This window comes from Malania oleifera, chromosome 2 (genome assembly GCF_029873635.1).
Source record: "Malania oleifera isolate guangnan ecotype guangnan chromosome 2, ASM2987363v1, whole genome shotgun sequence".
Classification (NCBI taxonomy): Eukaryota; Viridiplantae; Streptophyta; class Magnoliopsida; order Santalales; family Ximeniaceae; genus Malania; species Malania oleifera.
In genome coordinates, this window is record NC_080418.1 from 49,073,341 (window position 1) to 49,090,667 (window position 17,327).

The 17,327-nt window shown below is 35.3% G+C and overlaps 1 non-coding gene across 1 annotated transcript; it reads right to left on the bottom strand.

The window, feature by feature from the left end:
- Positions 1-2,373: 2,373 nt before the first annotated feature.
- Positions 2,374-2,480, bottom strand: LOC131150082 (small nucleolar RNA R71). The gene has a single exon (XR_009135466.1). It is a non-coding gene; the product is annotated as a small nucleolar RNA R71 (small nucleolar RNA).
- Positions 2,481-17,327: the final 14,847 nt, after the last annotated feature.

Genomic DNA, 17,327 nt, shown 5'->3' on the forward strand with positions numbered 1-17,327 from the left:
GGTAAGTGTGTATACACGCACCTAGCTGCCTCGAGGTACTTGATTGTTCCCCTGGTTCTAATCAGAAGTGGGTGCATTGTTTGGCAGCCCACGACAATCTCGGGCTATGTGGCCATACTTGCCGCACCTAAAACACACAGTATTACCCCGATAGCCTCGATTATCCAACTGATGACTGACATATATTAGGATAAATTATCATTCTTAACTTTAAACTTTGGCTTAGTTTTATTTAATTTTTTCTGATTTTAGGTCGCACTGCGGCCATTTAATTTTATTGTAGATTTGAAGAAAAGAAAGAAATTTTTTGGAAATTAAATTCGAAATTAAAAATGTTGGAGAAGTCAGGCACTACACAAAGAGACGTCGCATACACTACGCGGGTCGTGAGCATGAAGAGGTGTTGTGTACGTGAGCTGGAGTCCAAATCAAGTGTCAGGCATGCTCGTGAAGAGAAGCCGTATACAAGCCAAGCATGAAATACAAGTGGAGAGCAATTTTGGACATTTAAAAAAAATAAAAAGAAAAAATATATATAAAAATATAATTATAAATATCTAATATATATATATATATATGTATGTATGTGTGTGTGTGTGTGTGTGTGTGTGTGTGTGTGTGCGCGCGCGTGTGTGTATGTATGTATGTATGTTAGGTGCTATACACTAAGGAGTGGCTTTGGATGGAAAGATTGATTTTGGAAAGTCAAAATTAGTGGGTGGGCTTTTATGTGGCTTTGGATAGGTAAATTCATTTTGAAAAGTCAAAATTAGTGGTTTACTTTAAAAGAGAAATAAGAAGGTGTTGTGGGTGCACGTGAGGAAGGCTGGGCTTTTAAATTGAAATGCGAGAGCTAGAACGTGCGTGTGTGCATTAGCAAAGGGCATGTGATGGGCTGATTTGACCCAGCCATGCACAAAAAAGAAAAAAGAAAAAAAAGAGAGGCCATTTAGGGTTTTCAAAGGATGAAGGGGTGGAATTCTTATTGGCTTGGAGAGGCAGCACTGAAGGGTAAACACACGCGCAATAATGTGGGGGTTTTGGCAAGATGCGAAGAAGAAGAAAAAAAATAATCAGTGTGGGGACGCAGCCTTAGCAGGCAGCGCTTCGGGCAGCAATTATTGGTGGTTCTTGAAGCACGAATGCAGCAGCCTTTGGCTGGGACAGTGAGTTGATTTCTCTTCTATTCCCATAAGAAAAGAAAATATGGTGAATTCGTTTATGCAGGATTTTATTTTCAACATGAACTAAATTTCTTATTTCTAGGAAAATGATGTAATCTGGTTTCAAACTATGTTTGCTTTTCTATGCTAATGTGAAGTAATTTTCTTCCATGTTTGTCTGATTTATTCTGAGCTTATTACTTTTAATTAACTGACCATTAATGAAATGATTTTGATCTTGTGATTTGCTACCAAAAGGGGAAATTATAAAATAGATATTGGATATTTCAGCATAGGTAAATATACAGATCGAAATACTTGTATGAACCTATGTAGTATAAAAATCGTGGGTCTTAATGCATTCTTACTTTATTGATTTTGCATACTCTTATGTTAAATAATGAATAAGAATAGTTTCCAATTGACTATTTTCTTTAAATTGAGTTTATTTCAATTTTTACACTTACAAAAATCTAAATTTCTTTTCTAAATAAAGTCAATATTAGTATAATTTTGGTACTTTGCAAAAGTAAGTCATCAATCCTTGAGGAGATACTCTTCTCACTTGCAGTTTGCATGAATCAAGTTTTTTGCGCCGTTGCCGAAAATTGATTTCTTCTTATTTTTTCTAATATCGATACAAAGTAATCTTAGTTTTAATTTAGAATTTTATTTCTTTTTATTTTATTTCTTTTCTTTTCTTCTTCAAGTGTGTTTTTTATGTTGGATGCGTCGTGCTAGAACCCGTGACATTACTCCTTTTGATCCAGAGATTGAAAGAACTCTCAGAGTACTAAGAAAGAAGAAGGTACTAACCATGGAGAACGGACAAGAGAATGTGTAGCCACGCACCTTGAAGGATTATGTCCGGTCAGTTGTGAATGACAAATACTCGGGTATTAGATGCTACACCATTAATGCCAACAAGTTTGAGCTTAAACCCGCCTTGATCATAATGGTGCAACAAGCCTAATTTAGTGAACCGCCACTTGATGATCCAAATATTCATTTGGTGATGTTTTTGGAGATTTACGACACTGCAAAGATCAATGGTGTTACAGAAGACACCATTAGACTTAGATTGTTCCCTTTTTATTTGAGGGACAAGGCAAGAGGTTGGCTACAATCTTTACAACTAGGAAGTATCACTAGTTGGCAGGACATGGTAGAAACGTTTCTTGCTAAGTTCTTTCCACTTGCAAAAACAGCCCAACTCAGGAGTGAGATTGGTCAGTTCAAGCAACATGATTTTGAATCACTCTATGAAGCATGGGAAAGGTATAAAGATTTTATTCGACATTTCCCACAACATGGATTGCCATATTGGTTGCAAATTCAGATGTTCTATAATGGGTTAAATAGGCAAACTCAGACATTAGTTGATGTTGTATCTGGGAGAACTTTGATGTCAAAGATAGCTGAGGGTGCTACTTCTCTTTTGGAAGAAATGGCCTTAAAAAACTATCAATGGCCAACCGAAAGAACTATGGCTAAGAAATTTGCTGGGATTCATGAGTTGGAGCCATTTGCTGCCCTTTCAACACAAGTTGCTTCTCTATCCCATCAAATTTCAGCTTTGACCACCCAAAGGATACACAAAGTGCAAAATATGTTGCAGCTACAAATAGGATAGATTCGAGCAATGAAGCGAGTCAAGAACAGATTTAATACATCAACAATCAGAACTACAACTATCGTGGTAATCCTATGCCACAATATTATCATCTAGGGCTTCAAAATCATGAGAATTTGTCTTATGGAAATATAAGGAATGTACTACAACCTCCTTCAGGATTTGATGGTCAACAAAGTGAGAAGAAGATGTCACTTGAGGATGCCATTATTTCCTTCGTTAAGGAGACAAAAGCAAGGTTTAAAAAGGTAGATTCACGGCTAGATAACATCGAGACTCATTGTAGAAATATGGGAGCCGCCATGAAGAATCTTGAAATGCAAATTAGGCAACTGGCCACAACCATAAATACCCAACAAAGAGGAACTTTTCCTAGCAACATAGAAGTGAATCCAAAAGAACAATGTAAAGCCATCACACTTAGGAGTGGAAGAGAAGTTAAGAGATCACCATCAAAGGAAACCATGTCTTCACCTACAACTGAAAATAATGGCCAAAGCAAGAATAAAGTGGAAGAAGACGAGACTGTGGATGACACACCAAGAGAGACGGACACGCCTCCAACAATTTTATTTCCTTACAATCCTCCTATTCTCTCTACTCCACTTTCTTATCCTCAATGTTTTCAAAAACAAAAATTAGATAAGCAATTTTTTAAGTTTTTTGGATATTTTTAAGAAAATTCACATAAGCATTCCTTTTGAAGATGCCTTGGAACAAATGCCAAACTATGTCAAATTCCTGAAGGACATCATTTCCAAGAAAAGAAGGTTGAAGGTGTTCAAAATAGTGAACCTTACTGAAGAATGCAGTGTTATTCTTCAAAAGAAATTACCTTAAAAATTAAAAGATCCAGGGAGTTTCACTTTGCCTTGCACTATTGGAAATTCATTTTTTGATAAAGTTTTATGTGATCATGGAGCTAGCATTAGTCTTATCCCACTTTCTGTTTGCAGGAAATTGGGACTTGAAAAGATGAAACAAACAACCATTTCTTTGCAACTAGTAGACCAATCCATCAAGTATCCACGTGGAATCATAGAAGATGTATTGGTAAAGGCGGAAAAATTCATTTTTCTAGCTGATTTTATGGTTTTGGATATGGAAGAAGACCAAGAAGTCCCACTAATTCTTGGTCACAGGAAGGGCCTTAGTTGATGTTCAAAAGGGTGAGCTAACATTGAGAGTAAACAAGGAAGAGGTCATGTTCAACATCTACTAAGCCATGAAATTCCCAGAAGATCCAAGAACTTGCGTTCGAGTAGATGTCATTCAGCAATGTGTAGAAGAAGCCTTTCAAGAAGATATACCAGTTGATCACCTAGAATGATCCTTGCAGCACATTACAACACTTAGCAATGAAGTGGGGAGGGTAGAACCTATGGTAGCAAAGACGAATTCTGTAATTTTTAAAGAAAAGATGTAGCAACCTAAAACTCTAGAGTTGAAGCAATTACCTGAGCATCTTCGCTATGCATTCTTAGGTGATGCATATGAAAATGCAAAAATCTACAAAGAACGGACGAAGAAGTGGCATGACAAACAGATTCTTAGGCTTGAGTTTTCTCTAGGACAGCAGGTTTTACTCTTCAACTCAAGATTAAAACTCTTCCCATGCAAGTTAAGGTCAAGATGGACAGGTCCTTATACAATTGACAAATTTTTCCCTTTTGGAGCAATAGACTTGAAAGACAAGACATGGAATATATTCAGAGTTAATGAACCGAGATTGAAGCACTGTTATGAAAAACAAGTGGAGAGGAACAGTGCATTTATTCCTCTAAGAGATCCTAATTGATGAAGATTGAAAAGTCTGGCTAAAGACGTTAAAACAAGCACTTATAGGAGGCAACCCAAAGAATTTTCTTTCGTTTATTCTTTTATTTTTACTACTTTATTTGTTTAGTTATTCATTTTTGAAAATTTTGGATTTTTTATGCAGGTTTATTTACCATGAATAAAGAGCTGAAAATATAATTCTTTGACTAATTCACCAAGTAACTAGGGAAGCTCCTTTCTTTTCTTCAATCTTTCTCACCTTTAAATTACAATGAGTTCATTGTTTAGTTTAAGTTTGGGGGTGTGATTGGGTCTTCTTGATTGTTGGTTATGTTTATTTTTCTTATGATTTTTTTTTCTTTGCTTTTGATTTTATAAGTCTTGAGTTGTTTGATTCTCTTACCAAGCATGTATTTGAGTATGATTAAATTCTCCATGACTTTAAAATTTGTGATTGAGGATGGGATTGAGAAAAATTTTCAAAAATTTCTTTTATGTCAAGCTGAGTTTTGTGGATACTTTGATTTAAGTCATTTTTGTCCTTGAACATACTTGCGCACATAGTTGTTGTTGTTGCTTTTTTTTTTTTCTCTATTCCATTTTGCTTATATAGAGAATGAGTAGAATTGACTAGGTCAAAGGAGTTCAATCTTGCATTGCTCTAGAATCGGTTGATGGATCCTTGAGGCAAAATCCTAGTTGATACCAAGTATTAGAGAAATGATCTAGGTAATTTTTTTTTTGCATAACAAAAAAAAAAAAAAAGCTTTCCCAATCGTCCTGAGTATTATGCCATCATTGCATGGTGTATTTCCATTGTCAACCCCCTTGAGCCTCATATTACATAAGCGCCTTTATTTGTTCTTTTAACTACATAAACCATCCTCGTCTAAGCCTGAAAAACCATGAATTTACCTTTACATGTTGATAAAATACTTTGGTGGAAATTTGCATTTAAAGAGAAATTTTCGTCTAAAAAAAAGAAAATATAATGAGAAAAAAAATGAAAGAAAAGAAAAAAAAGACTCAATAAGTGGAGTATGGATCACTTCATATTTTGTTAGTAGTGTACTTGATACTACTTCATTGGTTATAACAACAATATTTTCATCAGTATGAGCATATTGTCGAGAAAGAAAAGTTATGATTTGAATCTTGTGGATATCTCTTTGATTGTTCTTTCTACCAAGTATTTTTTCCCCGTTTGCTTTAATTTTCCTTATCCATTTCTTTCATTGCCCTCGCTTAATGGCCTATCATTATAACCTTGATTAAAGACCTTTTGATCTCTGATTTTGGCGTTTGACTACATTAGTGGGGAGAATTTCTGAAAATTAGACTTATTTGAATATAGGATAGCTTCTCAAGAGAGGGGGGGGGGAGTGAACTGAATTTTTTTAAAATTATTTCAAGTTTAATTCTTTGTTTTTCAACAATCACAACAAGTACATACAAAATCAATTCAATCACAACCAATCAACAAGATAATCAAAATCTTGATCTTTGGATTAATAGCCCTGTAATAAATTGTAAAGCACGCTGAATTTATGTAAGCCTTGTGTTTATTCCAACCTCACAATTTTTCTTAGTGTTTAGTTTTTAAACAAACTTTCAGATTAATAAGTTTAGGATGATCAACAAACGTAATCCCTTTCGGTTTCAACAATCAACGCTAATCATGCCAAAACAAATTATCCTCCGGTCTATTTAACAACCATACACTCAGAATTAACAATTTAAAACATACACGTAGGTTGTAAGTATTGCTGAAAAATGAAGAGTAAGAAAGAACAGAGAGACACAAGGTTTTACGAGATTCGGCTTATACCCATCCTAACTCCTCGCCTTTGGCAAATCACTAAAGGATTCACTAGTTCAGTTCCGTTGAAGGGTGGAACAATACCGATTACAATCACTCATTCCTTTAGGCTAGAGCCTGCCTCTCCAAACAAAATTCCCTTGTTTGGTCCAACGATTCTACAGCCTTGAATCGTCTATAAACAACAACCAAGATAGAGAAGAGTTTGTGTATAAGAAAATACTCTCACAGCAGAGTAGGTTAGTACAACATTCAGCACAAGAATACTTCAAAGTAAATCATATATAAAAGGATTGAAACTCAATACTAAATGTAGATCACCAAATATCTTCCAAGTATCGAAAGATTTAGACTTTGAAGGCTTTACTTCGAAGTTTGTATCAACAATAACTCAGTAGTTGAAGATGGATGAACACAAGAGAATTTGAGAGCTTTTTAGAGAACTATGATTGCTGGAAATTTGTTGGTGTATAAAATCTTTGAGGTTTGGGGCTATTTATTGAAGTTTAAGAGTAATTCCTTATCCCCCAAGTTTCCTTGAAGTAATCCCCAAGTTTTTCAAAATAGTAGTACCCAAAAAATCCATTTAAAAAATCCTCTCGTTGGAAGTTTTTAAGCCAACGTTCGAGTGGCGGTCACCTACTGCGACTTGGCAATCGCCTGTCATAGAAAAAACATACAACACAGAACACTGGAAGTTGCCTGCTAGAACTCAGGTAGTCACCTGGCATGACCACCTAGGCGCCTGACTATGTTCAAGCAGTCGCCTGGCACCCTACTGCCTCTTTGAAAAATTCTTCATTTAATTTGGCAGTTGCCTACCACATGAATGCAGTCACCTGGCCCTTCTATTTTTAAAAAAACTTTTCTCTTTTAAAACCTTTCTTTTCTTCGATTTGAAAAAAACATACTTTAGAGTTTTTCTAAAAATATATTTCTAAATTTCTTTTGATTTTATGAGAGCTTCAATTCAGTTTATACTTGAAATTAACTTGAAGTACTTATAACAAACATTCTTAAAACTTTATTCTTTTGATCTTCAAGTAAGTCCTTGTTCTTCCATCATCTTTGAGTTTCTGATATTTTCTTTGAGCTTTCATCAAGTTATCTTTAATCCTCATGCTCTTCAAGATCTTTTTTGATTCATAAACTTTATCATCCTTTTGAGCTTTGTTACTACCTTTAAGCTTTGTCTTTTTCCTAAAAAACTTTCACTTAAACCATATTAAACACATCATGATTTATTATCATCAAAATAAGAATTGTAAGCCTTGTTAGGCCAACAATGGGTTTAAGTTTGGAGAGAATTCTTCTATTTTCAGTTTTCTACTGCTATCCAAATTTGCTGGTGGTTTGGAGTTAAATTGACTTTAGCACACACACATTCAAGTTCTTAGCCTCAGGTTGAAGTAAACACCTAACTCTTACTTTACAAATAGCTAAATTTTGTATTATTTTTCTTGCCATCTTTGATGTTAAAAGACTAAGATACTAGTGACAAAATCTAAATTCAGACAGTGGCTTGGTGTAATGACCCGAATATAATGGTATATAAATAATAATTAAGAGAGAGGAAAATGGAAATGGTAAAAGAAGGCGGCAGTAGATTTCGTCGAAGAACGAAGCATTTGTCGACGACATTGCATATTGGGCTCGTCTACAAAGGTTCGCTTCGTTCGATGAGAAAATACCAAGATACTATTTGCACATCTCTGAATTTCGTCGACGAAGGGGAGAGTTCGTCAACGAATTGCCTCTTGACCTCGTCGATGAGGTGACATGGCTCATCAACGAAGGCCAGTGTGTAAACAGGTTAAACTTCATTTTTGAGCTGAAAAATGACGCGTCAAGCCTCTCTCTCTCTTTCCTCCATTCAGCTTCTTCTCCTGCTCTCTAAGTTTCTGGGCCGGATTTACACCGGTTTGACGATCAGAAGCAATCATGACACTTTTGGGGAAGTTCTCTGCATATCTGCCAAAGTGGATCGTCGGTGGGGCTAGTTTGAAATTCATCCCTGATTCAAGGTAAGACAAAATATTCAAAATTTGGTCATCACGTAGTTATAGGAAATGTTATTCATAGGAAAATATTGAAGTTTAGTTTTGGGGATTGTTGAATTTAGGGTGTTGAACGGGGAACCTTGCGAGTGCAGGACGAGTGGAATTTTTAGGGGGTTTTCTTCAATACCAGGTAAGGAAATAAACTAAAGCAGCCATTTTAAATGCAAACTATTATTATTTATCAGCAATTAATTTTCAGGAAAGCATGTATTACATTTGAATATTTTTGATAAAAATGCATATTTGGGAAAATACTACTGTTATACATAAAATGTGATTTTAGAATGAAATGTACGAATTTACTCAGCTTTGTGTGGCATGAATATTATTTTTCATGAAAAGTATTATGATATGACAATTTTATAAGTAAAGCATGTTTTTAGGAATTATGAAATAATACAGTACATTATGATTTTGAAAAATACATGATAATTTATTTATTTATTCAGAATGATATGTATGAGATATTCGGTGCAAGGCCATGATTGATAGCCGGTGCAAGGTCATGTACGATATATGATTTTGGCGCAAGGTTGTATTTATGAAATGTTTGGCATAAGGCCGTATTTATGAAAGTCCGACACAAGGCCGTATTTATGAAATTATAGAAAATGCTATCAATTCATTTATGTTAAATGCTATATTATCATGTATTATATGTTATTAGAACCTAGATGTTAGTTTAGTGCAGTTTCAAGAGCACGGTACTGTAGCTATATAGATCAGATATCTATGTTCATATTGGTGCTAACCACCCCATGAGGGGGTGGGAGATGGATAGTTGATATGACTTTCAATGTAGAGTTGTAGACGTCCACCTGGCAGTCTAGACCAGGGTGTGGCGGGACCATCGTACTTACAGAAATTTTTGACTCTACAGTGGTCGGCCAGCCATTTTCGGGTCCCGCCTTCGGGCTGCACAACCCGTCGTGGGAGGTAATACATGACATTAACTAGCTATTCATCTTGGGTATGTTTTCAGTATTATTAGCTATTCCAAATAGTTATGATTAGTATAATTTATTAAAATATGAAGGTATATGTTTATGCAGTTATTAAATGATCAATGTTTTCTGGTATGGAAAATGTACTGTATATCTATATTATCATTAAATATTCATATTACCACACAACTGTATTTAGTTTATTTTCCCTTACTGAGAGGCGTCTCACCCCCAAACTTAAATAATTTTCATGAAACCCAGAAGGATAGGCGGGTCGTGGCTATCGTTAAGCCTGTTGTACCACCCCGTTAAAAGGGTAAGTTTGAACTAGGATCAATGGTCTTGTTGTAGGATCCTAGGAAATACTTTTGGTATTTTTGGATATTTTGGAAGATTGTATATAAACACAGTGTTTTGGATTATTGTTAACTTTGGTATTATGTATTTTGTGGTAATGAGGTTAATGATTTACATTTACTGCTACCTAGGTTCCGCTATGTATGACAGGTGTCCCCACTAACCACGGGTTCGGGTTGACCATTTTACTTATTATGTTTTATTATATGATTAGATAAGCAGGTTGTTACACTTGGTGAGTGATGATACTACTCTATGGGGTCTAGTTGATATTGTCTTTAGTGGCCTTCTATTTTGTTTTATTTTTTTTTAGGACAAATAAAGTTTTATGTTTGGGGCTGTTTGATGACTAACATATATTAAAATAAATTAACACTTCTTAAATTTAAACATTGGCCTAATTTATTTAATTTTTTCTGATTTTAGGTCTCACTGCGGTTATTTAATTTTATTGCAAATTTGAAGAAAGGAAAAAAGGATTGGAAATTAAATCTAGAATTAAAAATGTTGAAGAAGTATTGCACTACACAAGGAGACGTTGCATGCACTACGCATGTTGTGAGCATGAAGAGGTGTCATGTACATGAGCTGGAGTCCGAATCAAGTGCCATGCACGCTCATGAAGAGTTGTCGTGTACAAACCATACATGAAATACAAGTGGCAATTTCGGACACTTAAAAAAAGAAAAATAAAAAGTGGTTGAGTTTTTATGTGGCTTTGGATGGGAAGATTCATTTTGAAAAGTCAAAATTAGTGGTTGTCTTTAAAAGAGAAATAAGAAGGTGTTGTGGGTGCACATGAGGAAGACTGGGCTTTTAAATTGAAATGGGAGAGTTGGTTCGTGTGTGTGTGCATTAGCAAAGGGCATGTGCTAGGCTGATTTGACCTAGCCATGGACACAAAAAAAAAAGAGGTGGCTTAGGGTTTTCAAAGGAGGAGGGGGCGGATTTCTTCTTGGCTTGGAGAGGCAGCGCTGAAGGGTAAACACACACACAGCAACGTGGGGGTTTTGGCTGGTTGCAGAGAATAAGAAAAAAAATAATCAGTGTGGGGAGGTAGCTGTAGCAGGCAGGGCTTTGGGCAGCTAGCAGTTCTTAGGAGGTTCTTGAAGCACAAACGCAGTAGGCTTTGGCTGGGACTATGTGTTGATTTCTCTTCCATTCCTAGGAGAAAAGAAAATATGGTGAACTCATTTATGCGGGATTTTATTTTCCGTATGAACTAAATTTCTTATTTCTAGCAAAATGATGTAATCTGGTTTCAAACTATGCTTGCTTTTCTATACTAATGTGAAGTAATTTTTTGCCATGTTTGTATGATTTATTCAAAGCTTATTACTTTTAATTAACTAGCCACTAATTAAATGATTTTGATCTTATGATTTGCTACCAAAGGGGAAATTATAGAATAGATATTGGATATTTCAGCATAGGTAAATATAGAGATTGAAAGACTTGTATGAATCTATGTAGTATTAAAATTGTGGGACTTAATGCATTTTTGTTTTATTCATTTGCATATTCTTATGTTAAATAATGAACAAGAATAGTTTCCAATTGACTATCAAATGAGGCTTTTGGATGAATTTGAGATTTTCCAACAAACAAACAAAATTAATTCCTATTAGTTAAATAAGTATAGTGAGAAACTGGGTGAAATTGATTTCCTAGAAGTTTTCTTTCTCATTAATTTGATACTTAAGCAAACATTTTCATTCTCCCTTGAATATTTTCTTTAAATTGAGTTTATTTCAATTTTTGCACTTACGAAAATCTAAATTTATTTTCTAAATAAAGTCAAGATTAGTATAATTTTGGTACTTGGCAAAAGTAAGTCACCAATCCCTGACGACGATACTCTTCTCATCACTTTACTATAAAACTACGATACTATGCACTTGTAGTTTTACACTTATCACCAACCCTTGCCTCTGGCCTCCAGTATTACCATCTCTTCATGAACTCTGGCTGGCATCAGCATGAAAACTGAGAGGCATGGATCTCTTGCTCGGATATGATAGTTATGCACTTCCCTGCAGGCTTTTTTCCAGTACTGTGGCCTTAATCACCAAGTCCAAGAAGTTTTAGACCTGAAATACCGCCACATGCTCGTAAATTCTCTAACGCAAGCCTTTCTCAAACCTTCTCGCCTTCTTTGCCTCATCTGGGATCATGTACGAGCCGAAGTGTCAGCAAACATGGTCGCATTCTCTCTGACGATCAAGCTCCCCTAGGTCAGACTGGTAAACTCCTCCGCTTTGTCTTCTCTCGTGGAAGAGGGGAAATTCCACTCAAAGAATAGTTCCTTGAATCAGTCCCATGTCAATGCCATTGGTTGTAACATCTCTCCCTCGAGCAACTTCCTAGAAAGCCACCAACATTTCACCTCTCCCATCATTTTAAAAGTGGCGTAAAGGACCTTCTGCTCATCAGTGCACTGAAGGACCTTTAGTATTTCCTGGGTTTCTTGGACCCAGTTCTCTACAGCTATTGTGTCAAGTTCCCCCAGTAAAATAGGAGGGTTTAGGTGGATAAACTACTTGATCGAACAACCCTGGTCTGCAAGTAGGCAGTTCTGCTCCCCAGGGTCCTGCCTAATCTCTTCCCTGACTTGCCAAGAAAAACTTTGCAGCAAGCTGGAGATATCAATGTCATCCTCGCTGGAAGCCCCCAAGTTGTTGCTTCCACCCGCAACGACAGTCTTATCTTTGAAATCCATTATGAAGGTAGGACATAAATGGATTTAGAATTCCAATATCATAACCTAATCGATGCAAATATTAAACTAAAATCCAATATACCTCCAAATTCTCAATTTAAGGGCTAGTCTCACTACTTATAAACAAAATCATCTATGATTTGCAGTGATTTTTCTAAAACCATCGACGTACTTTCGCTTCCAAGCAATGAGAAAAAATCCTAAACCTCTCAACACCTAGCCTACCCATTTCCCACCCTCATCGTCATTCATTCCTATACTCTCGTATTACTCATTCCTAAAGTCTGCAGAACCTAACATCCTAAAGCTGTGATACTATATGTAATGCCCCGAACCCACCAAGTGGGGCTCGGGGTATTATGTGTTCCATTCACCTATCTCCGATACCATAAAAATCATCCAAGTAATGGAATATAATTAAACATCCTCAAACATAACACCAGAGTACTATATTACACATCCAAAAAAAAAATTCTTCTATCCATATTACATAATTAAAATTTTAAAACAACATAAGCTTAAAGACTTTAAAGATCTTACAAGAACTTGCACTACACTACGCTAACCAACCTTTCCCTGAGCTCGCTAAGCCCGATCACATGATGGTCCTGAAAAATGAGTTGTATATTGGGGTGAGACACTTGTTAGTAAGGATGAATAAACTATTATTAGTATGTGGCTATTATGAATTTTAGTGTATACAAAATATGACCATTTGTTCAACAACAACTGAGAAGACACGCGCAAACTGTACTCACACATACATAATCATTCATAAGCAAGAGTTCCCAAAGATTAGGGAGATTACAAGCCCATAACATGTAATGGCCCTTTGCTCTTATACCATTTGTAACTTTGCCCTTTTTATTTAGGTGTGGTTATAACTGATACTTATTAGGGCACTCACCTTACTCAGCAAGCCCTCGGGAAGATAGTCTTACTTCACCATAGTCATTCATGCATTTTAATTCACATACATGTACACCACAACACATCCACATTTACCATACATTCAATCCACATTCACGCACTCACACCCATAATTGAAAAATGTACATTTACTTCACAACCCGAGGTTCTCAAAGCATGCTTCCCCACAATTCCCCCCCCCCCTCCACATTCTTACTTCACACAGCCCAATTTCATAGTAAAATAGTAAAACAACCTCCTCATGCCTGCCAACATCTGACCCCTGTACAAATGACAATATAACGACCTCCTCAAGTCCTGCTAACATTATAATGCCATTTATAATAGGTACAATATAACAAACTCTTCACTCCTGCCAACGTTATATTACAATTTATACGAATAACAGTATATTAAATTGGTTAACACACTAGAAGTTAAGGTGTAATTCCAAGAGGGGGGTGAATTGGGTTTATAAAATTCTTTTAAGAATTTTACAAATTCACAATCTTCTGTATACTTAACCAAACACAAGAATGTTTTGATTTCAAATGCTCAATTAAACTAACCACAATCCACACTAATATCAATCACAAGCCAAATACCTTTAATAATAACAATCAATCAACCACACAAGATACTTAACCAATTGTGAGAGCTGCAACACTTCTTTATTTTAGCATTTGTAAAAACTCAATTTAGAGTTTTAATTAAGGCCCTATATGAATGAATATTTTAACCAAGATTTTTGCAAACGATTAATCCACGTAGTCCCTTTAAGGTTTTCGCAAAAGATTGATCAATGTACTTTCTTAAATTAAAAGTATTTCTCAATCTCAATTTTTAGCAACCTGCACTTAGAAACACAATTTATATATGTTGAAATTTAAAGAGTAAAGGTTAAGAGTGAGACCAAGATTTTTAGGAGGTTTGGCTTATACCTAGCCTACGTCCTCGCTTTAGGTAAGACCACCTAAGGATTCCGCTACCACGTTCCTTTATAGGTAGAACAACCGTTTACAATCCCTTCTTTAGGGTGCAGCCCCCTCTCCAAGCAATACCCCATGCTCAGTTAAAACGATCCAATAACCTGAACTGTCAAAGAATCAAGGAAACAAGAAAAAATTCTTTTGTACAAAGAGATGCTCTCAGATAGAGCTGGTCAGTACAAATAAAGCTCAACTAATATACTTCAAAACAAATATAAAAAAGAAATTGAATTGAAGCTCAAGAATTATTTCACTAGAATTCTTCTCTTGATGTGAATCAGTAAATCAGAGGTTTGAGCTCAGAGAAGATTGATTAGAAACTCAGAATATCCCAGAAATTCCCAGCAAAAAAGTGTGAGCAAAAGAGCTTTGAGAGAGAAAGAGTAATATGGCTTGAAAACAGATTTTCAATGCTTGGTATTGATTTGATTTAAGAAATCATGTATTTATAGACCCAAGTTACTTAGAGTGTTTCCCAAGTTTATACGAAGTTTGGGGCACACGAAATTTGAATTTTAAAACATTTAAAAATTATACTCATTAACAGTGGTCAAGCGCTTGAGGCTTCAGAGTCAGTCGCCTAAAGTTTCAAAACACAGTGTAATTTTAGCTTTAAAACAGGGTTAAACAGTTGGGGTTGCAAGGGTCAGACGCCTAAGCCTACACTGCCTCTTCAAAATTTGTTCAACAAATTCTTTAGGTGCCTAAGGTTTACACTTCAGTCGTCTGAATAGTTATAAACACTATTTTTTCGGGTTATTTTCAAAACTCTTAGCCATCTTACTTTGTTACTTGTTGACTTTTTGAGTCCAATCCCTATTTTGATAACGACAAATCACAGTATCCCACTTGTGTAACTGAGTGTGAACAGGCTTATATTTTTGTAATTACAAGTGATGAATGCAAAATGGAAGCTGTAAAGAGCACTGAGAAGAACACCAATCGGCGTATTCCATGGAGCATTGAGGAGTAGAAGACATGAAAACTTTATCTATTGCTAGGTTGTAATAGTAATTAGGGTTGAATGTGCATGCATCTTACATGATTTGAAATTAAAGCTCTACCTGACCTTAGATTGACCATAGGACATCCAAATAACATGAAAAAATCTTTTCATAAAATGTCTAACTTATACAAAGGTTTTTAAATGGTTTTAAATAAAACAAGACCAAAACTAAATTTTTCAAATGGGTCGGTCAACCGGCCAGTCGACTGAATGTTAGAAATGTGCAAGTTTCTCACTCAATTCGATCTCATCTCAAACCACGCTCAACATGAAAATATTGGCATTTTCGCATAACTTGCGTTTGATACCAAGAACGTCCAAATTGGAGTTACACAGAAAAAGTTATGGCCAAAACAATGAAACGTGTCCGTAAGAGAAAAACTCCCTTCATGTTTCTTCCATCTCATTGATGGGCATTTTTCTCAAAACAAACATCATTATCCTAAAATGTGTTCAACATGAAAGTTGTTTAATTTTCTCATACCTTTCTATTTATATTAAGAACATCCAATTTTCAATTGTATAGAAAACGTTATAGCCAAAACACTGAACAGTGTCCGTATAGAAAAGTCGAGGCCGATCGACCGAACCTTCATTACGGTCGACCGAAACTCATGGATTTCAAGCCTCGGTCGATCGTAACTTGAGCTTGGTCAACCGACCTTCTTAGGAAAGTGTCCGAATGGCCAAAAAAAGGCTAGTTTTCAAAATAAAAATATATTTTAAGGTCCCAACGGCTATATAACGGTCGCAAGGGGTTTTTTTCCTATAAATACAACCCCAAAACACTTTAAAATTGTTGGAGAATCCCTTTTTTAATTTAGTTTATTATTATTTGATTCTCCCACACTTTTATACCCCATTTGTTCTTTAAATTCTCATTTTCCTCCTACTCTTCTTTTATTTGAAAATCATTTTGGGAGAAAATATTCTTGGGGGTTTTACGTGAAGAGGCTTGAGCATATATCATATACATATATATTGCTTGATGGCCTTTTTCTTTCATTTTGGATATATTTTCAAAGATTAAAATGTCTCCTATTCTCTTCTTTTGAAAACCATTTTTGGGGAAAATATTTTTGGGGTTATATTTGAAGAAGCTTGAGCATATAACATTCTCTATATGCATATTGCTTGAAGACCTTTCTATTTTTCATGTTTTCAAAGATTAAATTTCTCCCATATTCTTTTATTGGAAAAATATTTTTTCGAGAAATTTCTTGTGAAGAATGTCTTGAAGGCTTGGGCTAATATTCTTGCTCATATACTTTTCTTCAATGCTTTCTTGAGATTAGTTTTACTAAGGTCAACCATTTTGAAGAAAACACTAATATTCTCCTACTCATATCTTGAAATACATTTGTTGAAGAATTTCTTTGGGTTATACAAGAGGGAGCCTTGAGCATATATCAATTTAATATATACTTGCTTGAGAGGCTTGTCCTTTTATTTTATAAAGGTCAATCATTTTGATAGCAAAATCCTAGTTTCTCCTACTTATCTTGAAGTATATTTTTGGAGAAACTCTTTTGGTTTTTTAAGAGCTTTGAGCATATATTCATTAATATATATTGGCTTGAAAAGCTTCTTCAAAAAAAAAAAAGCTAAAACTTATATTCATTTTTTCTTGATAACCTTTATGATTTGAAATTGAATAGGTCCATCATTTTAGAAAAGAAAATCATTTTCCAAACTCTCAAGTTTTACTTGAAAAATATTTTGAGAAAAAACCCATACTCTACATGAGCTTCATTTCAAAATCCAATGAGAATGCATATTAGATTTTAATGTTGTACATCCCTGCTTAGTTTAGAAGCATTTGTTTGTACACAAATTCTATTAAATATATTTGTATTCCAAGCGTAGCCTGAAGAGGGAGACTCGCCCTGTAAAGAGTCCTAAATAGACTTAGACTCGGTAAAGAAAGTCCCGGACTAGCTTAGACCCGG